This window comes from Neofelis nebulosa, chromosome 3, assembly GCF_028018385.1.
Source record: "Neofelis nebulosa isolate mNeoNeb1 chromosome 3, mNeoNeb1.pri, whole genome shotgun sequence".
In the NCBI taxonomy this organism is placed as follows: Eukaryota; Metazoa; Chordata; class Mammalia; order Carnivora; family Felidae; genus Neofelis; species Neofelis nebulosa.
Genome location: NC_080784.1, coordinates 45259824 through 45286852, shown reverse-complemented (window position 1 = coordinate 45286852; position 27029 = coordinate 45259824). Strand labels below are relative to the sequence as shown.

The following is a 27029-nucleotide window of genomic DNA, read 5'->3' as shown; positions in this document are numbered from 1 at the left end:
GCCCCTGCTCACACTCTGTTTTCTTTCTCTCTCAAAAATAAATAGGACGCCTGGGTGGCTTAGTCGGTTGGATGTCCGACTTCAGCTCAGGTCATGATCTCACGGTTCATAAGGTCGAGCCCCGCGTCAGGCTCTGTGCTGACAGCTTGGAACCTGGAGCCTGCTTCGGATTCTGTGTCTCCCTCTCTTTCTGCCCCTGCCCTGCTCATGCTTTGTTTCTCTCTCTCAAAGATAAATAAATGTTTTAAAAAAATTTTTTTTAAATAAATAAACATTAAAGAGGTAATTTTGTAATTCTGGGAGAGACAGAAATGGTGGTTTTATTAGTCAATAACTCCTTTCATTTGCAAGTGTCATAGATACAACTCCAATTGGCTTAGGCAGAATAGGAATGATTGGCTCACTGAAGTTTCAGGCGCAGCTGGACTCAGTGGTTCAAATGATAGCAGCACTCTCACCATCTCTCAGCTCTGGTACCCTCTGCTTGCCTGCATTCTCAGTCAGACTCTTGCTTCATATAAGCAAGGACCCAGAGAAAGAGAATGCATCTTTCCCAAGAGCTTTAGTGAAAGGCCAAGAGAAGACTGTGATTGGTCATCTTGGGTCATCTTGGTCATACCTGGGCCAATTATGTGACCAGGATAATAGAATTCTCTGGTTGGCCAGGGTTTATAGTTCCCTATCTTCAAATAAGGATTTGGTGGGTTTTACCAGCCAAACTAGATGGATATTACAGAATTGGGGGCTGGGTGATTCCCAAAGGAAGGGATGCTGGGTAGAAAAAAAAGCACATGTCCAGTTGAGCAGATTTGACGGGGTCTGACCAACCCACAGCTCTCTCTGGGTTGTATGAATGGTGACAGTGATTTGATAGTTCTATCCCATCACAAGGTGTTTCTATCACAAGGTCAAGGAGCCAGAAAACCTGGGATTAGTCCTATCTTTCACTGCTACTTGTGGGAGCTCTCTGAGCTTCAGATATCTTATTTATCAAAGGGAAAGATTAATCCCCACCTTACCTGCCTCAGATGATCCTGTTAAGGCTCAAATGAAATTATGAATGTAACAGTGTTTGCCAAAAATAAAACATCATGCAAATATACCTTGCATACAAATAAAAAAAATAAAACTAGGAAATGGTGTGTGTTCCCAGTGGTAGTTTTGCATGAGAACCCCCTTGAGTAGTCAAATGGGAAAATCAGTGTGTCGTGGATCTGAGGCCTACACCCTCCTTAACCTTGGCTCCATCTAAGCTGCCTGTTTTAATTGTGCTGGAAGTCATATTGAACTGCTGTCCTCAGGAAGCAGGAAAGGGTGGTGGCCATAATCACCACTAAAAGTTGAAAATGGTATTGACATCACACTTGCTAGTGTCCTTCTAGGAAAATTTGTATCCTGTCTTTGCTTTCCATCTAATTAACAAGTCTGTGACCTTCCCCAGCACAGGAATGACCCACAGTCCAATGTGAAGCGGCAAGCAGCACCAAAGTGCATCTGGGCAGCCGTGGGCAGCAATCCTGCTGAATCTCAGTTCAGGGCAGGGCCAGAGAAAGAAGCCAGGCATGGAAGCTCTCTGAGAAGGTGAGGTCTTCTGCTTGAAATTTTTGTTTGGAAATAGCCACATGCATGCAGGGAATTATGCATGAGGCCTGTTTTCCACCTAGTTACCCAGGGGAACCTGCACTAATTGTTCGCCACCAACAACACGGAGTAGTTCACGCTCTGAACTGAACAGGTATGCAAGACTTTCACGGATATCCCTACTCACATTTGCCAGGATATGGAAGGAGATGGGAAGCCTGGCTGGAAAGTTGCAGCCAGCCTTAGACCAGGGAATGCTCACATGCAGGCAACTGTTTGTAGATGGGTGATTTGAGAAATGTACCAACTCCCAAAAGGCAACCCGCTCCCCTTCAAGACCACCAGGTTGCTGTCTAAAATTCCCACAATCCTGACAATTCTTTTAGAGGTATTTCCCTAATATCCGAAGTGGAGTGTTCCTATGAAAACTTTTGTAAGCTGAATCAAAAGTTGTAAAGCAAAAAACAATTACCATTAGTAATTTTGGACATTCCCAGACCCCAAAAATGACCTGTCTTAGGCTGTTCTGATACCTTAGGATGCATTTAGCTAATGAATGCACAAAATACATGAAGATAAGCACAGATGCTCATAGTTCAAGCTATGGCGGGTTGGTACTGAGACGCTGAGTGTAGTTCCCAGGGAAGGAGTTTGGCGGGGCCACTCTTGCTGCTCAGGGCCCCGTGCAGCCTCTCTAACGGCTTGCTGCAAAACAAACGTTGAACGCTATTTTTTATTTCACTTTCCATTTTTATTCATAAAAGCGAAAATATTCTTTGAATTTCTTTCAGTTAGCAAAAACAGGTCTTTCATAAAAGCAAAGTGGCCTAAGGCAGATTAAAAAAAAGTTTATTTATTTATTTTGAGAGAAAGAGAGCAGGACATGGGCAAGAAAGAGAGGAGAGACAGAGAGTATCCCAAGCAGGCTCCACACTGTTAGCACAAACCCAACGTGGGCTCGATCCCACAAACCATGAGATCAAGGCCTAAGTGGAAATCAAGAGTCAGATGCTTAAACAACTGAGCCACCCAGGTGCCCCAAAGGCAAACTTTCTAAAACCGGGGGATACCTGTATCTCCCCAAACCCCTCTTAAATGTAAATATAGGGAGACAGTAAGACAGGTGAGGAAAAAGACTAACAAATCCATTAAATCATTATCTTCCAAGAACAGTAATCTGTGGGGGCCAGAAGGAGGACACGAGGTATTTGAGGGAGATGAAGTCTTGAAGATCAATTTTGCCTGTCTCTGAGGCTCAGCTCTGCGTATTAAAAAGTATTTAAAATGTATCACCGCAGACGATCACATCTCCACCCACTTGGTCACGTCTGACCTCATGTCTTGATTTAAATAAAGAGGACAAGACAGCAGGCTTCATCTGTCATTTTGACTGCGGATTTTGCTAAATGATTGTTTATATCTCAGTACCCTGTTGGAGACTTCTGAGATTTGAGTTTCCCTGGCTGGAACTGGTTTTCAGTACAAATCTGTAAAAACAAAATCTGCGTTTTGTTGATTTCCAGATGGTATCTGTTAACGTTAACGCTGCTGCTTCAGGAACACTTTTGAGCTTATTTTTCTCTTCCTAAACAAAATGAAGTTCTGGGCCCAAGGGCAGTTTCCCTCCATTTTGTGCTGCTTGGATTCTTAGTAGCCTGTTCTTTTGCTCTTTCTGAGCAATTCTTTTGCCTCTGATTAGTGACTAGAACTCTATTTGCTGACTGTCCAGTCACTGCTTTCATTGGCTGTGGCGCCCCCATTCAGAGAATCTGCATTACTTCATGACATATGGCACAGTGCACACTTTGAAAGCTAAGAACTGGAAAGTTTCTCTTTTGGCCGTTTTCCCCAGTCGCCCAAGCAATTTCCACATGCAACACTTTCCATACTCATTGAGCACAGAGTTTGGAGGGTTTGAAATAAAAGACTCTCAGGTTTTCAGGCCCGGCCAAAACCAGCTGTGTCCACCAGATGCCAATGGAACTAACCAGTTCAAACAATTTGGTCCGAAGCATCATTCAGTGCAGAGGAATTGAGGGGTCTCCTGTCTCATTACGTGGGTAGCCTTAATAACATATCCCCCCACCCTGTCCCCAGGCTGACATTTAGCCTAGTTATAAAATCAAGCAATGAGATGGTCAGCTTTTGTAACAGTAGGGCTTCTGCTTCTGAAAAGAAATGCCAGCAGAGATGTTGCTGAGAGAAAAGACAAGAATTATTGTTGCGATGGGTGTCTCTGGCCAGGGCAGCAGAGTAAAACCTTGGCACTGGGACCTAATGACAGTCACAGACTGTCCTCTGAGGGGCATGCAGCAATGGGAGAGCCAAGTCAACTTACTTGGGAGTGCTTTGAGCTCTGGTCAAGCAAAGAGAGGGCACATGGAGTATTCAACAGCCCCCTACATCACCAGAGAGGCCAATTGGAGCAAGTAGCAAGCCAGAAGACATAGGAAAGTTCGCTGGACCTCCCAGGATGCTGAGGACACATCTGAAGCCCTCCTTCTAGTAAGTCACACAGGCCTCTTCCTCTGTGACCCAGACACTATCTTAGGGTGAGACGGAGAAAGAGGAGTATTTTTATCCATGAAAGACTGACCTCTCTACTCAAAGGGACTGTACACATTATTCAAGCTATAAACTAAGTTGGACAGTTAGTTACTTTTTCTGCCTTCTAACCAGTGGGTGAGGAGGACTGAGGAGGAAGGCCAGCAAAGTCACAGACAAAATAAACTAATTGTACCTTCTCCCCACAGCCCTGCTGCAATGTGGATTGATTCTGTCATCCTACGACAGGAAAAGCAGGACGGGGCCCCTCTCTGCTCCTCAGCCCGCACTGTACCTGCACCTTCACCCGGAAATAGAATCCTCTGGGCTTTTGCTCTGGCCCAGATCCTCCCTGTTGATGACTGGCTGGGATTTCACTCCGTCCGCTGCTGCAGACGTGGGCTCCTGGGTTCTTCTATCCCTCGTTTATTTGCTATGACCACACATTTGGTGTTTGCTGGTTTCCCCTCTGCACATTCTCTTCCCAAATCTTGTCCTTTGGGGAGTTCTTTGTTCTCTCCCACTCTTCCAAAGGGGCAGGGCCAGGCCCGCGACTCAGACTGACCCCAAAGCAATGAACGCGGAGACAGAAAGAAATCCTTGAGAAGAGTCTCAAAGCTACGTGCAAACTGACAAAAGGTAGGCTCCTTCAGGACATCTCATATAGGAGCAGTGTATCTAGAATTAAGCCAACAATAGATCTAAATTTAAGGCCAAGAAAAGAAAAAGGGCCTATTATGTTTCTAACGGCTCCCTGCTAAGGATGGCACCTCCTCCCTAACCTCAGCTCCACTTTATCCCTCTGTGGCACATCAGTCTTCCTTTCTGTTCACATATTTTGTTCCTAAGGACTCTTGATTAATACAAATAGCTAACGCTCATTGAGCACTTACTATGTGCCGGCTCTGTTTACGTGCTTGTCTTATGAAGCCACATAACATCCTCTGAGGTTGAAAAAATACTTAGGATTGGAAAATAAGCAGAGGAAACCGTGGTAGGGGATGTGGAAAGGCAGACGGAAGTTGCTGGGTTGGAATATGAACAAGACACACACTCACACACAATAATGCTGGACTCCCCTCCTTTCTAGCTAATTTCCAGATTTTCTTATTCCTTTTGCTGCCAAAATCCTCCACATTGTGGCCGACACTCAATGCCTTTACCTCCTATTCCCGTAACCACTGACTTCCGTCCCCACAATTCAATTGAAGCTTCTCTTGTCAAGGTCACGACGACTTTCTTCTGGCTAAACACAACGGTTCTCTTCCTTATCCCTCATCCTTTCTGACCCCACAGCAATATTTAACATTGTTAAACATCTACCTCCTGGACTGGCTTCCCTGCCTTCTTCTTTCTTGCTGGGTTCCCCAAGCACACCCTGATTGTGGGGAGTCTGTGAGAGCTCCTTTCACGTAGGCATCCCCTCGCTCCTGGTTCCAACTAGCAGGTCTCTGTGTGCCTCCCAAATTTACCTTCCTAGCCCAGACCCTGCCTCCATGCTTCTAGCTCTATGTTCCTCAAATTGTTTCCTCTCCCAAACATGCCCATTTCCACAGTGTGTCCGCAGCAAAGGAAAGCCCAAAGCCTACTCCTGCCCCATTTCTCCAGACCCCCATACTGCTACTGCTTCTAAACCCCTCTTTCTCTGAGCCTCCCTCCCCCTCGCTCCTCTCAGACCCTAGTTCAGACCCTCCCCCCTCTTGCCCCTTGTTACACTGGCCTTCTAGCTAATCTCAGGGCTTCCACCTCTCCTCACCCCATTATTTCCCCAAAACATTTCATTGCAAAGTGATTTTTGTTGCTGCGCCTGGCTCCGTCAGTAGAGCATGCAACCCTTGATCTCCCCATGTTGGGTGTAGAGACTACTTTTTTAAAAAGCAGTTTTTATTCATCAACACCTTAAAATTATTTTTGGTCTAGAGATTCTACTTATAGAAATCTATTCTAAGGAAGTAATCAGAGATATGTGAGAACAAAGACTCACACACAAGCATGTTAAGTGAGAACAACTTAAATGGACAAGGTGGGGGGGGTGGCTGGTAAATTATAATGAGTCTTCTTCCAGGGAACATGGTGCTGCCGCCTCATGGGGCACGTGGGTGGCTCAGTCGGTTGAGCGTCGGACTTCGGCTCAGGTCATGACCTCACAGTTTGTGAGTTCCAGCCCCACACTGGACTTGCTACTGTCAGTGCAGAGCCCGCTTTGGATCCTCTGTCCCCTTCTTTCTCTGCCCCTCCCCCGCTTGTTCTCTCCCTTCTCTCTCTCTCTCTCAAAAATAAACAACAACAACAAAAAAGAATCATGGTTCATGGCCACCTGGCAGCTCAGAAGAGCATGCTGCTCTTGACCTCAGGGTCGTGAATTGGAGCCCCACATGGGGTGTAAAGGTTACTTACAAAAATAAATAAACTTATTTTAAAAAAAGAATCATGCTTCAAAAGGATATTGGATGCTATAGGGAAATGTTCATCCTCTATGGTTAAATGAAAAAAGCAGGCCACCAATTGGAATGTACACCATGACCCCATCTCAACCCACTCCCCTCCTTGCTCATTATGTCCCAGCAACGTTCCTCTTCTTTCAGTTCTACTAAGCTCTTTCCTTCCCCAGGGCATTTGCATATGTCAGGAAAAATCATAAAGGACTTTGAAAGGAGAGATAAAAATTCATGGATGTCGTGACTAGCTTACCCATCCTGGTTATCTCCATCTTTCATTTTCTGTAAGCTAGTTTACAACTTGGGAAGTTGTGCAAATGATTATTTCCATGTGCCAATAAATTCTGTCCAGGGGAGGGCTAGATTTTTCCTCTACTCATGTTGGCATCTATTTATGTTTCATTTCAGGGGTGCCTGGGTGCTCGGTCAGCTGAATGTCCAACTCTTGATTTCAGCTGAGGCCATGATCCCAGGGTTGTGGGATCAAGCCTCACGTCGGGCTCCATGTTGAGTGTGGAGCCTGCTTAAGATTGTCTCTCCCTCTCTCTCTGGCCCTCTCTCTGACTCGAGCACTCTTTCTATAAAATAAAAATAAAAATATAATATAATATAATATAATATAATATAATAATCTCATTTCAGCATTCCTGATTGATAAGATGGTCCTTTGAATTCTCCTTTGAAACAGTTATAACTGGGGTTCCTGGGTGACTCAGCCAGTTAAGCGTCTGATTCTTGGTTTTGGCTTAGGTCATGATCTCACAGTTTGTGGGATGGAGCCCCACTTTGGGCTCCATGCTGTGCTTTGGATTCTCTCTCTCCCTCTCTCTCTCTCTCTCTGCCCTTCCCTCCAACCCACGTGCATGTGCACGCACTCTCTCCCTCTCAAAATAAATAAACTAAAAAAAAAAAAAAAATGAAACAGTTATAACATCTTAATGGTTCCCTCAATAATTAATGAGTTAAAAAATCTTTGGCACAGGTTCATTTTATATTTGTATGATTTACCTTTTTAAAAACTGCATTCTCTAACACATACCTGCCTCTTATACTCTCTCTCGTACCTTCATCTGTCCCACCTCTGCCCATCCTTCAGCCTCAGTGTAAATGTCACATCCGCAGAGAGGCTCCTCTCTTTGAGATCAGGTCTTCCATTATTATTCTCTTATGCCTCTGTTCTTTCCTAGTGTTGGTTACAAGTTCATAATTACAAATTCTGTATGTTTACAAATGTCTGGGAGTCAAACTATCTGTGATTTAAATTTTCTTCTTTGTGTTTTTCTTTATTTTACGAATTTTCCATAATGAATATGTACACTTTTATAATTTTTAAAATTTTGTCTTTAATCACTACTTTCAAAAGAAAAAAAAGAACCGCAGCATATTTACTGTCAATTCCATCTTGTCTTGCCCACCCAGATTGCTCCCCCTTTTTTTTTTTTACAAATCTTTATTTATTTTTGAGAGAGAGAGAGAAAGAGTCCATGCATGAGTGGGCAGGGGCAGAGACGGGGACCGAGGATCCGAAGCAGACTCTCTGGAGCCTAATGCGGGGCTCAAATTCACGAACGATGAGATCATGACCTGAGCCCAAGTCGGATGCTTAACCCACTGAGCCTCTCAGGCACCTCCACCCAGATTGCTCCCTTACACAAACCCCTGCTGCAGTCATATTCTGTTCTACACAATCATACTGACTGGGGCATTCAGTAATAGCATAATGAGCACCTAACTGTGTACAGCACTATTCTAGAAGCTCTGTGTGTGTGTGTGTGTGTGTGTGTGTGTGTGTGCACGTGCACACACTTATGCGTGTATATGTGATGAGACCCTAAGAAGGGTAAGTTGTGATTCGTACTGAGGGGTTTATATGTCACAGGGTGATACAGGACAAATTAAATAACAATGTGAGATAATATTTAACGAAGTAGCCACCTCTACATAAATGTTCAGGCTTGAGCTCACTAAGGGCCACAATGATCACGTGGCCTTCTATTATGGTCTCAGCCTCACATGTCTGTCAGGCTCTTGTGTTGAACTAGAATGCAGGCTCACAGAAGCCAGAACCATTTTGGCATCTTTAATATGACCCACAGGACAGAACACAGCCCAGGCACACGGCAGAGGCTCTTGTCCATTGATTCATCTGTTGTCCATGACGACTGCTAGGTCAGGTCATGGCACTAAGTTTACCTGGGAAATGGAAGTTTTACTGAGAGGCCCTCCCCACCCCAGCAGAGTGTGTGTCCTGCTTACCACATACGTGTGCAAGTTGTTGCAAAGTTATGTATTTGTGATGGTGTGATTCCTGTTGGGTCTGCTTAAGGAGAAGATGGACAGTCATGCAACTGGTGATACAACTGAGAAGCCTGAGCCCGGGTGGGAGGTTTCGTGAGCTCCTCCTTGTGTCCTGTCCTGTTCAGAAACAGCAGCCCAGAGATGGACAGCAAGAGTGCTTCCAGGAAGTGGGGCCTTGCTGAACCAGAAGCTGGAGACCAACCACCTCCCACACCTGGTCAGGATCTCTATTCTCTGGTCTAGTCACAAGGGTGTCAACTGTTGGAAAACATCATGCTTATGACTCTAGTTCAGAAACATTGAGGGCAGAGCTCCGCCATCATCATGCGTAACATGAGTCTTCTTGGGGGCCTCCTTGAAAACGTCCCCACTTGCCATGGTGGAACCTCTGGTAGGGAGACAACCCAGGCCACTTCCATGCTTGCATTTGCAGCCTAGCCTGTGACAGAATAAGTGGACCCGGGGAATAGGGATTGGAGAGAGGGTTACTTTTTAATCATAGTGGTCTATTTGGTGCATACCCTGCTTCCCCCAGGTAGCCTTAGAAATATGTTTCTTGGGCACCTGGGTGGCTCAGTCAGTTAAGTGTCAGCTCAGGTTGTGATCTCACAGTTTGTGAGTTCGAGCCCTGCATCGGGCTCTGTGCTGACAGCATGGAGCCTGCTTGGGATTCTCTCTCTCCTTCTCTCTCAGCCTCTCCCCAACCTGCTCACGCCCTCTCTCTCTCTCTCAAAATAAATAACCTTAAAAAAAAAAAAGAAATATGTTTCTTAATCTTTGGCTTCAAACTAGTTTGTCACCTCCTGTATCTTTTTTCCCCTTAAACTCCCTATCTGCACAATCTGATCCTCCTCGTGAAATAAGACACCAAAACTGTAATAGCTCTCCATCTCTCTTTTTCTCTCTCAGTTATGGGAGGCACTTCCCTTTAAGACTGACGTCAAACATCACTATATCATCCCCCAATTCTCTGTGATGTTGCTCTCACAAAAGAGTCTGAGGGAGGGCAGATCAGTGTCTAACCCAGTGTGGCAGGTTCTGGAGGGGCCCCGCTGGGTCAGGACACCAGGCACGGAAGCCAAAGGTGCTGGGTGGCAGCTGAGAAGGGCAGCCAGGGTCCCAAGGAGCAGAATCCAAGGCACAGTTGGAGCCTCAGTGCCCTCGTGTCTCATGAACACTGTGGGTCGTCTCTCTCTGAATGTGAGAGTCTGGAATACAACAAGAGCGGCCAGATGTGAGACAGAATGCCAGGGCCATTGAATTCTCCACTCACAGAGCAACCTTTCATCCGAGTCCAGGAAAGGATAAAAAATTGTCATGTAAGTTCTGCAACTTGGCTGTGACGATTTCCACGCATGCATGTGGGCCACATTGTTCTGGCTCTCCTGGCAGATCTTTGGCTCTCAGAGTGGTTTGGCACTCAACAGCCCTCCCTGGCTCCCCCATAGGCCTCCCTGTAGCTCTGCTCCGGGGGCCTGTATACCCAAGCCTTGATTAAGGCGGCCCAGCTTTCCCCAAAGATGCCTTGGGGGGATTTCAGTCGTTCCAACAGCCTAATTGACTGATCACTTTTATTCCTCCTTTGCTATTGACTTCCTGTTTACCGCTCCTTCCAGCTTATAGGAAGCCATTTGCAGCCACACGATGTTTTAAGATTCTCTTCATTCAGGGAGAGCCAAGAGGCAAAACTGCAGTCTGCCTGCGAAAACAAAAGAAGCGATGGTTCCAGAGAGCTCTGAATCTGCGGAACGTCTGATTCCCCGGTTGCGGGGGTGGCTGCCGACCGCTTTGCCCCGCGATGTGATGATTGCCAGTTATTAAGCCTGTCTGGTGGAGGGGGAGGAACGACTGCAATAAAAGGGAAAGAAATGACTCCCAGGGACCAAGAACAGTGCAGACAAAACAACAACAAAAACAACATCAATAACCCAAGTCCCCTGCACTCCTTTTAGAGTTCATAGCCAGGAGGATAAACACCACTTAATCTGCAAATGATTGCCATTGGGAGGCGATAAAAAAAATTAAATGTCGCCGGAAGAAAAGTTTATACGGAAATCTCGAGAACCTACGCAGAGAACATTTGTGAGTTCCTCCTCAGCACCCTCCTGAAGCACAACTCATAACTAGACTCCGTGGCTCTCTTCCCCGGGGCGGTTTGGGTTTTGTGTTTTACAATGAGGCAGGGATTCTCAAACCAGGGTGATAGGGTGATGTCACCCCTCCCTTCCTGGGGACATTTGGTGGGGTCTGCAGACACTGTCGTCACAACTGTGGGTATGTGTGGTGGCCGGAAGAGGGTTGTGAGTGCTACTGGCAACTCGTGTGCAGAGGCCTGGGGTGCTGTTCAACATCTCACAGTCCCCAGAATGGCCCCTCCACAACAAAACATCGTCCAGTTCAACAGGTCAGGATTTTGGAGATTGAGAAACATTGGCAATAAGGTATCTGAAAAGCAAAAAGGAACAGAGATGTATTGGCTTTAACTTCTAAGTTTTTACTTGGAAAAAGATGGGGTAAAGGCAGGGAATCCATTCTTTCTGGAAACACACAGAGCTAATATCTACGGGACTGGTACTGCAGACTCGGAATGATCAGAGGAATGATCAGAAGAATGTCTTGCGGAGCTTCTAAAATCTGGGTGAAGATGAAGACGTGGGCTCTCACTACTTACTACCTTCTAGTTGACCAAAATGAGTCTGATGTCCCTGTGCGTGCAGCCACTGCCCCCTAGGGGAAGAAATGTGCGGGGCTGCTTACTGTGGGTTTATGTTTTTGTTTTTTGTTTTAAAGTTTATTTTGAGAGAGAGAGAGAGAGAACGTAGGGGAAGGGCAGAGAAAGAGGGAGAGAGAGAGAGAGGGAGAGAGAATGAATCCCAAGCAGGATCTATGCTGTCAGCGTAGAGCCTGACGCGGAGCTCGATCTCACGAACCGAGAGATCATGACCTGAGCCAAAACCAAGAGTCCAATGCTTAGCCAACTGAGCCACCCAAGTGCTCCTGGGTTTATGTTTGAAGGCAGTGTGTGATAAGCCCTCAAGATCACACTTCTTTGCTCTAGTGGTATACAGGAAAGAACCTTCATTTTATGGATAGGAGTTATGGTTTCAAGCCCCAGCTCTCACACTGACCTCTCAGTCCCAGTCACGCCCTTCGGACTTCCAGGGTTTGGGCACGGACAAAAGGGTATGTAAGCGTTAAAGCATCACATAAATAAAAGTACACTGCTATTGTACCTCTAGAATTATAAAGTCGGAGATGTTCAATTAACAAATAGTTATGGTGGGCCTATCATTTGCCACACCGTCCTGTAACTGCTGAATCTCTAATAGTAGACATACAACAGACTCCATGATTGGGGGAGAAAGAGAATAAACAATCAGCAAATTAAGTCCAATGTAATCTCAGAGACTAATTGCTATGAAAGAAAGCATCCAAGACAACTGTAAAGAATGACTGGGGTGGGGAGCTGGGCATCCCTGCAGTGAGTCAGGAAGAAAAGCCAGGGAAGGCTTTTCTATGTCTGAAACACAGAGAGAAGTAACCTAGTCCTCCAAGGACTAGTCTTGGAGCGAGGCAGCAGGGGCCCCTGCTCTGGGTCCCCTGCCTGAGCACTCTTTGCACTGTCATTTTTCAACACTGGACCCCAGGGACACACTCTTCCACCTCTGCTCCCACACGCAAACAAGTAGAGACAGGGCGAGCATGGCAGAAATGCTTAGGCAAGAGAAAGGACAAATTAACTAATTTGTTAAAAACTTCTTATCAGACAGCATCAGTGCAGGAGATCGTTGCATAAAGAATTGTCTCCCTGGGTTCTGAATGTCTGTTGTTTTTTTGTTTGTTTATTTGTTTGCTCACCTTTGTGTTTGGGAGATGCTGAGGGATTGGAGCGGTATTTGCAACATTTGCACGTGGTTTGGGAGGAACATTTTGCAATGTTAAATAATTCGTATTTCTCTTAAATTCATATGTATGTTAGTCTAGATGCAAGATGCTGGAAGCATACCAATTCTTCACCCTGACAACCACATGGACATTGAACACTAATGATGAGAATCATGTTTTAATAAGGATATTTCATATAATTTGGCTAAATTTTCCAAAAAAGTTCTTCAACCTTACTTAAATAAGTCTAATTTTCAACTTTCATACCCTCTAGTTATATTATGCATTTGTTTACTTTTAAATAATTTTGAATGTTTGAAAAAATTTTTCATTTTTTATGTTTATCTTTAGATGTGTTTTAATGATAATATATTCAAGTTTTCTATATTTTGAGAATAATAAAATTTAAAAAGTATTTTCTTTCATCTCAATAGAACAAAATTATTTGAAAATGATTACAGCAGTGATTTCACTTAAGTGAAAGCCAAAAGTGAGTTTTTCTGGAATAAATATATAATTATGAATAATGTATTTCTCTATTCTGTTACTCATTTAAATATTGCCAACCAGCCAACAGAACACTCAATATGGGAATAATAGTTAAATTCAATTGTCTTTTATAGTTTGCTAATTTACAGTCATAAAAACCATACGTTCACACAATTTTTCAATTTTGTTGTTATGAGAGAACATATCTTATGTAACAGTTCTTAGTGGTATGTGGGCCCCATTTCTACCCTTGCCCTGGGCCCCACTAATGCCAGGGCTGGGCCTGTGTATGAAGATCTGGGGGAAGAGGCAATAACACTGAAACAAACAGCAGAATGTTTGACATGTTGGAGGGACAGAAAAGCCAGTGTGGCCACAGCCTGGAAGATGAGGTTGGAGAGGTGGGCAGGGGCCCTGCGATGTGGTGAGGAGTTTGGATCCTCTCTAGCAGAGTGGGAAGCCATTGAAGGGTTTTGTGCTGGAGAAGATGGTTCTGGCTGTTCTTAAAAAGAATGATGTCCAAGGGCACAAGAATAGAGGCAGGCACCCAATTAGAAAGCTGCAGCTTTAGTTCCAGCAAGATGACAGTGACTTTGACCCGAGTTCTCACAGTGAGAAGCGGGTCAGACCAAGGATATATGTGAAGGAAGAGAAGACAGGATTTACAAATGGATCGAGTGTTAGAGATGGGGGAGGGAGAGAATGATTTTCAGGTCTTTGGTTTGAGCAACAGATGTATGGTGGTGAGGTGCCTAGAGAGGGCAGTGGGAGGTGGAGAATAGAACAGAATTTGGAACATAAGTTCTGCTTTTGTACAAGTGCTTACACTACTGAAAATGGAGAGAGGAGAAACTAATCAACTAGGAGAAATTTACTAGTGTACCTTCTTACACCCTTTCCACAGCTTACAGGTAGGTCCCACTGGGGCTTATGCCATCAGCGCTGTCCCACTCCTGTTGCCCATCAACCATCCCTGCAAGGTTTTGACAGGATAGCTGAGCTGTTACAGCTAAATTCCTTTCTGGCCTCGAAATTCTATGATTTTGAGGTGGCACAAAGTGGGACCCAGAAGTATTTGAATTTTAAAGGAAGACTCTTTAAAGACTGAAGAGGAATCAATCTGTAGTGGTTGAAATGTTTGCATGGCAGTCTTCCAGTTGGCCACCGCCCACCTTGCTGACATCCTTATCTGCGATCCTTGTCTCTACATACTCGGGTGCACATTCACATCTATGTCCTGTTTTTAGAACCAGCATGTAAGAAGTGCTTCACGTATCTTTGTTGTATGAACGAGTGATATGAATGCATCAACCAGGATTATTTGCCTTGTTTTTCCCTGTGGGTTTTCTCTTATTTGCCATCCCCCAAATCTTATTGGGTCGGGTATGAGGGAGAAAAGCCCAGGAGGGCTCTTTGCAATGTTGTGCTTTAGTGCTTTAGATACCTGCTTGCATCCCCAAAGCACCCTTGCAGTCAATACTTCAGGTCTACAAGCTCTTACCCAAAATCCAGGTGTGCTTCAGGATTCCAATTGTCTGCAGATTTTAAAAAGCTAATTCTGCATATTCTACCTTTTATTATATCCAAACCCCCAGTGAGCAGGGGGAGCACCTTGTAATTAAACATATAAACCCTTTTGGAGCAAAATGTAAGAATATCCACACTAAATAAGAAAATACATGACTTCAAGTCAAGTCTTGCTGCCAGGTGAGTTATGAAATGCTTTTAGTTTTCTGAGTGTAGCAGTTTGGAAATGTGGACAGGAGACTCTGGACCTGGGAAACCCTCACTTTTTGGATGAGGCAAATGAGGTTCAGAGAGATGAAGTAATGTGCCCAAGATCACTGTTGAGACTAGAATACGGCTACTCTTTGTACTGCATAATTCTGGGCTACTTGTCCTATCTGCTGCCCAATGGAAAGGAGTAAATGGCAGCCACTGCTGGTACTTAGCTGCTGTGGACACTGAAGACCAAGTTTGGAAAGTTTTCTTTCTGGAACAGCAATGGCTCCATCTACTGGACAGATGAAAGAATGACATCTGACCCACAAGGAGAAACGAAGTTCATGATGCGGGTCATGGATTCTAAAGAAGGGCTGCTGAATTGTCTTTCCCTTCTGTATCAGCGCAAATCATATTTGCACATATTCAGGGGGTTAAAAAGATGCTACTACCTTACGCTTACATAATCCATCCTTTAAAATAAAACAACAACAATAATGAAACCTCATTCACCCAATTGCCGGGAATTATAGAGTGAAAGTACCAGTGTCCATTCTTAGGACCTCCAGAACACCTTTTCTAAAACATGACACTCTCTTGCTTCAAACTTTTCGGTGGCTCCCATCAATTTCAGAAGTGATTCCACAGGACTCCTTCTTACGACACCTGCCACTCCAGCCCATTCCCCACACATACGCTCCTTGCCCCATGGGGCCCTTATTGTACCTGTATTTCCCATTATAGAACCCGAACTGCCTACAACATTTTTACTTGCTTGCTTTCTCTGCCAAACTCTTGGTTTCTGCGCCTTCAGAGTACCCAGAATTAGTAGGAGTTTGATCATTTTTGAGAGACGAAAAAGTAGAGTGAATTTATCTCAATCAGCTTAAGATAATCAAACAGTTGCTTATTAATTAAATGCACACACAGTAATCATACAGTAATTGGTCCCTAAATCTCAGGGTAATTACAATTTTAAAATACTTTCTTGAATACGAATTTTGGTAGAGGACGGAATGGGACCAGCTTGGGGATATTGGTTTCCCCAAAGAAAGAAGATTGTCAAAGAATCACAATATGCAGAATAATTTGCTCCTACAAGAAATGATTCTTTCCTTGAATCTCCCACATCATCTTTTCTTAGCGTCTTGAACTTCTCAAAATAAAACCTCAAAATGAATTAGCCAAAGAAACAAGAAACTGGATGTGGAATATGGCACTTGGCAAACTGGGGTAGGTTACAAAACAAACAGATACAGTTATTAGTTTTTAAGGTACATGTATCGTGTCTTATTAATCCACCTTATTAGAATGTACAATTCAGTGGTTTTTAGTATATTCACAAAACTGTGCAACAGTTGCCATCATCAATTTTAGAACATTTTCATCATCCCTCCAAGAAACCCGTACCTTTAACTGTCAACCCCAAGGACCCCCGCTCCACCACCACTTTAGCAACCACTATTACTTATTAATTGTGTAAACCACACTTTACTTTCTGTCTGTATAGAATTGCTCGTTTGGGATATTTCATATAAATAAAGTCATATAGTATGGGATGTTTTGTATCTGATTTCTTTCACTTAGGGTAGTGTATTCAAGGTTCATCCATGTTGAAGCACGTGTTAGTACTTCTTTTCATGACTGAGTAATATTCTATTGTATGGCTACATCACTTTTGTTTATCCACTCACCAGTTAATGAACATTTGGGTTGTTCTCATCAGCAGCTATAATCTGTAATGTTACTGCAAATATTCGTGTACAGGTTATTGTGTGGACATACGTTTTCAGTTCTCTTGAGTATATACCTAGGAGTAGAATTGCTGCATCCAGTGACACACATATATTTATTTCCTCCCTCTACTAGATTAAAAACATCCCCAGGGCAGAGTCTGAGGTATTTGTCTCCTGACCCAGTACTATGTACATTGATGTTCATTACATGTTTAGTGCCTGGAATGAATAAATGGATGATATTCACAATTCTAACAAGGAACGTGATAGGGAGTTGGAGGCTAGACAGGCAGCATGAATAAAATGAATCTTTTCAAAAAACTAAAATCATGGGGCGCCTGGGTGGTTCAGTCAGTTAAACGTCCAACTCTTGATTTCGGCTCAAGCCATGATCCCAGAGTCATAGGATTGAGCCCCTCATTGGGCTCAGTGCTGAGCATGGAGCTTGCTTAGGATCCTCTCTCTTTCTCTCCCCCTCTTCCTTGCTCTCGCTCTTTCAAAAACAACAAAAACAAAAAACCTCAAATCATGAACAATCTTGACTCTGACAAGTAAAACTGCAAAATACACTTCTCAGAACCCCAGCATCCCTTCTGTAAAACGAGATCAACAATACTTTACAGAGGTGTTGCATTAAAATTGTTCTCCATCTGAGGAGGCCTCCAATAGAGCTGGCACGCACACTAAGCACTCCACCAGTGCTCTGTAGCTGGTTAAATTCAGTGTGGTCCCTCACCCACAAACCAATCAAAACTTGGGCATTTTGTGAAATACTGTCTAGCTCTAACCTGGAAAAGACTGGATTTTCATCTCAGCTTCAAGCTCTGTCTTTTGCTGCCTATGAGATTGTTATGCCTCTGCCTATATTCATGATATCAAAGCAGTTAGTTTAGCAAGTGGAAAGAGAGGACTAATCTAGTGACTCATGCTCTCAGGATGAGAGCTAGAAATGCCACCCCACCAATTCTGCCTGGCAACATCTCCCCTGTGGTGAGCTGGGCCCAGCAAGCTACACACTCTTCACATGTGGGGAATTAGACTCTTGCCCTCATTTGGGGGCTTGGTCAATCTTTTTAGAACACAGCTTATCTATTGCTTAGATATCACATAGACTCAATTTGTCAGCCTCTTTTCAGAGTGTGATTCTTGAGAGCATTTGGGGACAAAGACCAAGTGAGGGAGTTCTATGTTTATTACGTATACTATTATGTTAAAATATGTTAAAAAGTAAAATGGGCATCTAGTTAAATACTTTTAATGATGGGCTAAATTTTGTTGATTAGGATTATTTCCACACTAAACCAAGACTGAAATGATAGAATCTGTAAACTTCAGAATATGAATGCATTTCAATTACTTTCAAGTTTAGGTACAAAACTCAAGCTAGAAACAAAAAATATATATAGATCATTTATGTCAGTCTTGCTTTCCTGACTAGGTACAAATACGTTATCAATACATCAACTCAAAAATCTAAAGACCGCCAGCCTCAGCCTCTTATGTATGCGGTATCATTTTTGTAAATGAAGGAGACTTCTAAAGCATCTGACATTTTCTAAACTCACGAATTGGCAAAAAAAAAAAAATTGTTCTTATCTTGCTTACACGATTAATTTGTTTATTACTCACCTCCTTTTAATAACTAGAACAGAGGGGACGTTCTCATTTCCTGTTTGTGAACAAATCCCCAATTAGCACTGTGAGAACTACTGAGTTTTATTGCAAGGGTCAATAAGTACGGTAAAGGTTCCCAATTTGTGGTGGCATCTGACAATTCACAGACATGCCACCCTCCAGGCAATTACCAACAGCTAGATCACCCCCACCCACCACCTCCAAGAATCACAACCCGTGATCTTGCCGTCCCATCTCTGAGGCAAGTTTGTTACTTGGAAGTGGACCCCATTTGGGAAAGGTAGCCAATTCCTACGTTACCGTCATAGAAAGACCTAGAACTAAGAGAGGGTCTTGAAGACCAGCATTACTCCTCCTTATCACACTCCAGGCACCCTGCACTGTGGGTGGAGATGTGAGCAGGGAAAAGGTTGACCTAGACCCACAGTTTAAGGACATTTTTGCTGCAATCTTTTACCAGTTATTGTTGTTGTTTTTCCAGTGGAAGGGAGTAGGAAACAGTCAAGAGGAATATGGGTGTGCATATTTCTTGAAATCCAGACAGACGTTCAGAGAAAAAAAAAAAAATCCATGAAAAATGTCCCTAATACAAAAATTGGCAAAACAAATAGCCCTCTTTTTTTAAACTGAACTTTGTAATAGGAGAAATTCTCTCACAAAAGAGAGTGTTCCTGAGCCAAGTTTAGGCAGAGGAAAATTTTTCCAGCATGTCAGGAACGAAGCTGACGTTCCATTAAGAAAAAAAAAAATGTGCTAGAGGAAAGAGTAAGGGGGAAAAGGCACCAGAATTCAGACGGAGCTTTGAATTCCAGAGAGGGCACAGTTGAGAGCCCACAGAAAAACCCCCTCTGAAGGGAGACTCAGCCCATTTCTCCCTAGACCTCCCAGCCCCAGTGGACATTTCCTGTTCTGCCTCTGGAAATTCAAGCCAAAAATTACAAAACATCCTTTTTCCTCTGACCAAGTGCTTGGTTCGGAGACCGTCCCCTCCCCACGTCCGTGATCTCAGTGCCTGCCCTCCCCTTCCTTCCGCGGAACCCCTCCCTGAGCAGCAGCGCCGGCTTCCCAAGCAGGGTTGATGGATCCGCGGTAGCAGGTGGTGGAAGAGGGAGACAGAAACGACCGTGGGGACCCCAGCCGAAGAGGTAGGAACGGGGGCACGTTTGACATGTATTGAGCCAAAGAGGCACTTGTCCTTTAAGCCTTGGGCTGACGGTGTTCTTTTGCCGGTGGGGGTGTGGGGGGGGGGCGTGGACGCACAGCCATAAAGTCAGACGTTTCTTTCCCTCTCTTTCCAAGTTGAACTTTAATTCCTGGGTTCCTGGAAGCACACGTTTTGATTTCTGGTATGGAAAGCGCTGTGGCAGAATTCTGAGAGTTCCCTGATTTCTCTGGCTTTGGAGGTTTGTCTTTTTCTTTTTCTTCTTCTTCTTCTTCTTCTTCTTCTTCTTCTTCTTCTTCTTCTTCTTCTTCTTCTTCTTCTGTCCCTGGAATGTCACATTTGTAAATACCTTCAGCTCTGAATAGATCGAGTGGCATTTTCGCAGTGGTGAGCTGGGGCGCAGCCGGCACCCAGGACCTTGACCACGTGCTCTGCCGGCCGGCCGGTAGTGCTGTCTCCTTCCCCTGCCCCACCCCCACCACGGGCACACTCTGGAGTGGCTTCTCCAGGCGTGGAAATGTGGCGCAGGCCCCCAGGGAACCTTGAGCACCAGCGCTGCGCGTTTATGGGTCCGCCCAGGTGGCGTTCGAGACCCAGATGAGCGTGGCAGAGGTCACCCGTCCACCCGGGAGGCTGCGTGGGGCCCTTGGCTCCGTCAGGGACGTGCTCCTGGCCGTGCGTCGCCGAAAGCCAGCCTTGGCACCACATGTGCTGACATGGGACCGACACGGAGAGCGCAGCTTGGCTTCTGCCTAAGGAGTAACTCAAAAATTTATGAAGCAGTCATAAATGAAGCATCTCAAATGCCCTCCCTTTGAACTCGTGTGGCTTTTACTTCTCTGTATTTTGCTGAGCCACACACTTGCACTGCTCTCTTACAGGCTGCATAAATGAGAGCGTGAATTGAACAGACTAGTCATAACCTATTAGCTGGTGATCCCAAGACAGCAACGGTTGCTGGTGCCAGGCACCATTCTAAGGGTGGTGGGTGTCACTGTCGTCCCCTTTACTTACCCATGAGGACACTGAAGGTGCAGAGACAACCAGCCCATGGCAGAGGTGGGATCTGCACTGAGGTAGCCTGGGGCCCCGGTCTTTGCTGCCAAGCTCTGAAACCAGGAAGGTGGGGATTTGAATCTTGGTTCCTGCATTGCCTTGTTGGGTGACTTTGGACAAGTTCAATGCCCTCAGCCTCAGGGCCCTCATCTGTAAAATGGCATAGTGATAATCTCCACCTTAGAGAAGAGCTGTGAGCGGTAAAATAGATTTAAAAGATGATTTTATTGAAGCCAGTGAACAATGCAAGCAAGCCCTTCCCAGTCCCTATAGTGTGTGGTATGAATGTGGAAGGATCTCTTGCAACTGAAAAGCCTCAGGGTTATGTGGGTGACAGCAAGGGTGCCTTGTGAGGATCTGTACCTTCCATGAGGGACATTGGACTTTACTTGCCAGTCAGTACAGGACTGTAGCCGCCAGCTCACTGGACTCCAAGCTCTCTAAGGGCAGGGTTCATATAGTATGTCTTTTTATTTCTCTTAAAAAGTGCTTCTCGGGGAGCCTGGGTGGCCCAGTTGGTTAAGCGTCTGACTTCGGCTCAGGTTACGATCTCACGGTTCGTAAGTTTGAGCCCCGTGTCAGGCTCTGTGCTGACAGCTCAGAGCCTGGAGCCTGCTTCAGATTCTGTGCCTCCCTCTCTCTCTGCCCTTTGCCTGCTCACACTCTGTCTCTGTCCCTCAAAAATAAAAATAAAACATTAAAAAAAATTTTTTTTTAATGCTTCTCAAACTGTGGTCTGAGGTTATCATTGTCTTTCAGAAGGGACACAGGGTCCCTTTGGGGAGGAGTTCAGCCAGAAGCCTCCTCTTCCTACTTCCAACCAAGCACCTCCACCTTTATGGACTTGTATGTTGGGGTGCCCAGCTGAAGGAAAGTTTTGAGAACAATTTTGAGAACCGTTAACCTGGAACAAGTCACGCGTCTGGGCTGAAAATGACTGCTTGTGGGATGGAGTTGATTTCCGGGAGGATTTCTAGCTTCCCTGTCCAAGCTCTCACTTGGCCCTCCCCACTGCCTCCGACTTAGTGATCATCTCCTGCCCTGGGGCACCCAGTGGAGGTGTGTGCCGGCCAGGTCTGGAGGTGAACTCTTCCATCTCAGGCAGCCCGTCCTCGTGTGCAGGGACAGGCAAGCTTATATTACAACGTGGCCTCGCTCCGAGTCTTTTCTGAATGTGCCCTTCTCAACTCTGTTCCCAGCTATGGACTGCATGATCAATAATCATAATAGTGTTACTGCTCTCTTTTAATGATAACAGCTTACCTACTGAGCCAGGCACTGTGCTAAGCACATTACACCAATTAGCTCATGTAGTCCCCACAAAAGCCCCCCAATTAGGCAGTTGGGCAGGTCCCTCACTCTGCTGACGGGGCATCTAAAGGTAGAGACATAAAGTGACTTGCTCAAGGGCACCCAGCTGGTTAGGGTTGATGGTGGATTTGGAACCCCATCCTCTGAGTCTGAGCCACACTGCCTTGAATATTTTTGCAGCCCTGTTTGACAGGGATAAGAGGGATATTGTTGTGTGTTTTGTTCATATTTTGGGCAAAGGATGCCCCAGAGAATAGGCTGGGAGGAACAGAGTGACCAAGGCCAGGACAGAATGTTCCATGGAAGGAAGGGTGCTTCTGTGAAAAAGTGGAATCAGGATTTTTAAGCTATATCCTTGGTAAGCTTTACTTCTTCCCTCAGAGGTGGTGTGATTTAGTGGGAAAGAACAGCTCTGTAGCCAGACTTCGCGGGTTCAAATCCTAGTACCACCGCGTATTAGTTAGGTCATCTTAGACAAATTATCAAAATAACGATATCCCATATAGAGGGATGATAATGACAGTATCAATTTCATAGAGATATTATTATGATTAAGTGGTTTAGTCCACATAAAGCATTTAGAACTGTGTCTGGCACAGAGTATGCACTCAGTAAATATGTTATTATGTGTAAAAGAGGTTGTTGGGTTAACTTTAGGTAGCTGGGTGGCCATCTGGAAATAAGTACCTGGTGTTTGAGACTATAAAATGGACACTAACAATTTCAACTGTGAGCTGGGTGGGAGAGGGTTGTTCCTGGACCCCAGCCAGAAAGGACCAGGGTCCCAGCTTAGGACTTACGAGAAAGAATTAAGATGTTCTCTTAGAGATTAAAGAGGTAGAACTAAAGCAGCTAGTCTTTAGGGTTGGCCTTGCCAAATTGGATCCTTTGATTAAATGAAGTATAATTTATTTATCTTTGAAGTTATGGGAATTAGTCCCACCTCTGACCTATTGTTATTTTGAAAAAAAAAATTGCTTGTGCTTTCAGTGAGCAAATGCCAATGGTTGAACCACTTGTATTTTTAGAAGAATGGTTTCAGGGTTTCAAGCTGAGATATAAAATTTAAGAGCTAAATATAGCAGATAAAAAGCCAGTAAAGAGATCATGAATTACAAGAGAATTTTGTGGCTTTTTCAAAGAACAAATCTGTGCAGAGCCTAAGCCTAGATTAAATTTGCAAGGATTTTGAAAGCTATGTGCATCAGTTTGCCAACCTTTACTGGAAGGAAAAGTAGGCAAGATATGAATTAATAATTGGTATTTATTGAGCACTTACTATGAACCAGGCACTGTGCCAAGTGCTTCATACCCATTTTCTCATTTGCTTAATCCTCAGAACTGCATATCAAGGTACTACTTGTACGTATCCCCAGTTTACAAATGCAGAATGCAAAGTTTAGAGAAGAAAACAATATGCGTAAACACACGCACAGCTGGTAAGTGCTAGGGTTGGCACTAACTCAGGACCGTCTGGTTTGCGCATGGTGCTTAAATCTCACAGTTTGGTTCTAGTGGATCTAATCCTCCCTGATTTAGGCCATTTCTGTCTGTTTGAAGAGTGCTGTTGGGAAGAGGATGGAGGGAGCAGGAACACCCACAGCATGAGGTCTAGTGAAGCACTTAGGCATTTTGTAGAACCGGAGTCAAAGATGCAAAGGCAGGCTGGGGTCGGGGTGCTGGATGCACAGTAATTGCATCTAAGCAAGCACACTCTCAGGCAGGGCCCAGCAAGCAGGTTGCTATCTGAACCTGTTTCCATTCTCTCCAGAGTCCCTGTGTCCAGGAATTCCTCCCTCCTTTTCTTTATTTTAGTTTATTTTTTATTTTTTTAAGTTAATTAATTTATTTTGAGAGAGAGAGGGCAAGCGAGCAGGGGAGGGGCAGAGAGAGGGAGAAGGAGAATCCCAAACAGGCTTTGCACTGTGCAGACCCTGAGGCGGGTTTGAACCCACAAACCCATGAGATCATGACCTGAGCAGAAATCAAGAGTTGGACACTTAACTGACTGAGACACCCAGGCGCCCCTCCTCCCTCCTTCTATGCAAGGATCTCTGTCACTTTCTGCAAGACAGAGAAGGTCCCAGCTGCAGCCTCCCACTGAGCCTTGCTTTGCACCTCATACCCTCAGCGTCCTGTATCTAAAATGAATCCTTTTTGTGGTCCATCAGAACTCCCTTTGACCAGTGCTTGACTTTCAGCCAACCATTGGAAAGTGATTAATAAATGAATTGATACGCAGGTTTGGCTCTAATGGGAGACTTAGATCTCACCCTGGCAGTGAGGAGGGGAAGCATTTTGGAGGAGGGAGACCCCCAGGCACCCCCTAACCACATTCCATGGTGGCTATCTGCTCCAACCCTGGAAAGGCAGCCCCTTTCTGAGGGTCTGAGGTCTGCAGTGCAAGCTTCTCAGGTGTTCTTGATAGAGAAGCTGCTGAATTATCTGAATTCTCACAAAACATCTTTAGCACCGGCTCAGTCGGGGCAGCGCTAGACAGCAGTGTGACATAGGTGATGCTGTTCCCCAGTGCCCAGGTCCCCCCTCTGTGTGTCCTTTTGTCTTTCCTGGAGGCCCCACTTCCACTTATATCCCTCACACGCAGACTCTTCTTCCTTCCTCACCTCCAGCAAGCTCCTCAGGCCCTTAACTCACTGGACAACATTGAAACACATATTCCTCAAGTGTGGGTGTGTGTGCAACAAGAATCAAATTGTTTTGCTGGAAACAAGATGACAATGGAATTTAGGAATTAGCAGTTTGGGGAGGGATTTTAAGGATTTGGGGATATCAGAGTGTCTGGGTGGCTCAGTCAGTTAAGTGTCTGACTTAGACTCAGGGCATGATCTCACCGTTCGTGGGTTCGAGCCCCATGTTGGGCTCCATGCTGACAGAGCCTGGAGCCTGCTTCGGATTCTGTGCCTCCCTCTGTGTCCGCCCCTCCCCTGCTCATGCTCTCTCTCTCTCTCTCTCTGTCTCTCAAAAATAAATAAACATTAAAAAACAAAAAGGATTTGGGGTATAGGTCCTTGTTAGGCCCCCCCCACCCCCAAATCACACACTATAAACCAGTGCTCCTGTGGGGCCCATCAGGAGTTATGGAGGGTCCTAGTTAATGACTATGGGTGGGGTTAAGAGAAGGGAGGAAATCTGTCGTTTGTCCCGGGCCACCCAAGGTGTATGGGGATGGGGGAGGGTGGGTAGTTTGCACCTCCTACACTTGCAGGCCTGAGGGGCTAATGAAGATGTTCTCTTCCTTGGCCTCATCCTCCCTTTCCAAAGGAGTTTTCAAAGAGACAGAAGCAGACAGGAGTAGTTGTAAAAGCAGACCTAATACAGAACAAAACGTCTCAAGGCAGCAGGGGAAGGCTTGGTATATGTTCCTTGTTCAACGTGGGGCCATCCTGGACCCTTGGAAGTTTCTGTAGTTTGACTCTCTGGCTAATTATTACCATGTGTGTGGCTGCTGGCAGCCGCCCCGTACTGGGGCTGCCAGGGATGTTGCCAGGCTGGCCTGAGGGCTGCACCAGCTGCCCAGGGCCCCCTGGAGCTTTCTGGAGGGACAAGCAGACGTGCCCACTGACCGCGTCCTGGCCATCGGGTAAGTGGCTTGCCTGTCTCCCCTGCCTCCTCGCCGCACGCCGTTGGCTGCCCTGTTCCAGCACGCCTGTGACACGTGCACATGGTGAGTGAGCACAGCCTGCTCCTTTCCTCCGAGCGGCTCAGTAACCGGCATGCCCCACACGTGCTTGCATAAATGCGGAGGTGCGTCATGGAAAAGAGGGGCCTGCTGATATCTGAATAAGCAAACAGCTGTCAGGACTCTAGGCATGTGTCAGCGTTAGCCTGCTAAGGGTTTAGTCTGCTTCTAGGATCCAGAGCATCAGAGCTGAAAGGGATCGTAAAAACCTCCTAGTCTACATCCTTCCTTTTGCGGATGAAGAGAAGGAAGCTTAGGGTAGTAGTGACTTGCCCAAGGCCACAGAGCTAAGACCAGTCTGTTAAGTGGATGGTTTTGGGAAGAGATTAAAGTTATGCGGTTGCCATATATTTCCATGTGCCCTTATAAATCCACTCTCCACTCTTCTCCACTTTTCTCTGTGTGCAGGAGGCTGATGTGAATGGCTCCCTTCCAGTTAGGTGCAGGCAACAGAGGCCACTGGCAGGAAATCAGAGGAAGGGAAGAGAGTGATATGAGGTGCTTATTCCTCTGCCCGTTTGCTGCAGCATTGCTGGGGGCCGACTGTGTCCCCTGACCGAAGGCCACAGCTCCTGTCAGCCCTCTCTCTCCATCCAGCTCTGTCTCCCTCACCCTTTAGGCCTGGAGTGGTGCTGGAGTCTCCCTCATTGTTCAGCTATGTGAAACTACACTCTCTGGAGATCTCTCACACTCTACTCAGACCTTTGTATACAGTCCTTTTGTTTTTTTTTTTTTTTTTTAATTTTTTTTTTCAACGTTTTTTATTTATTTTTGGGACAGAGAGAGACATAGCATGAACGGGGGAGGGGCAGAGAGAGAGGGAGACACAGAACCGGAAACAGGCTCCAGGCTCCGAGCCATCAGCCCAGAGCCTGACGCGGGGCTCGAACTCACGGACCGCGAGATCGTGACCTGGCTGAAGTCGGACGCTTAACCGACTGCGCCACCCAGGCGCCCCAGTCCTTTTGTTTTTTTTAAGCTTATTTATTTTGAGAGAGAGAGAGCATGCGTGTGCACAAGCTGGGGAGGGGCAGAGAGAGAGAGAGAGAGAGAGAGACAAGGAGAATCCCAAGCAGGCCCAGCACTGTCAGCGCAGAGCCCGACGTGGGGCTTGAACTCACAAGCTGAGATCGTGACCTGAACCGAAATCAAGAGTCGGAGACTTAACTGACTGAACCACCCAGGTGTTCCTACAGTCCCTTTATCAAACTCTCAAACTGGGCAGTGTTACCTGCCAGGATCCTGACTGATACATGTGGGTAGCTTTGTTTATTACAGAAAGAAAAATCTATATGAAAGGAAGGTGAAATTTAGGAAGAGGCTATGTAAGTTTCCTGTGGCTGCTCTAACAGATGGCCACACACTTGGTGGCTTGAAACAACAAAAATTTATTCTTTCACCGTTCTGGGGGCCAGAAGTCCAAAATCAGTATCACTGGGCAGAAATTGAGATATCTGAAGGGCCATGCTTCT

At 45.4% G+C, this 27029-nt stretch overlaps 1 protein-coding gene across 9 annotated transcripts in view; it reads left to right on the top strand.

Annotated features, from left to right (window-relative positions):
• Positions 1-19343: 19343 nt before the first annotated feature.
• The window catches only part of TACC1 (transforming acidic coiled-coil containing protein 1), a 122434-nt gene continuing 114748 nt past the window's right edge, over positions 19344-27029 (top strand). For 7 of the 9 annotated variants that reach the window (XR_009259111.1, XR_009259110.1, XM_058720635.1 and 4 more), the window contains exon 1: positions 19344-19473. The gene's annotated coding sequence lies outside the window, so the exon portion shown is untranslated. The remainder of the gene's footprint in view (positions 19474-27029) is intronic. The other 2 variants (XM_058720642.1, XM_058720641.1) reach the window with 1 other exon arrangement.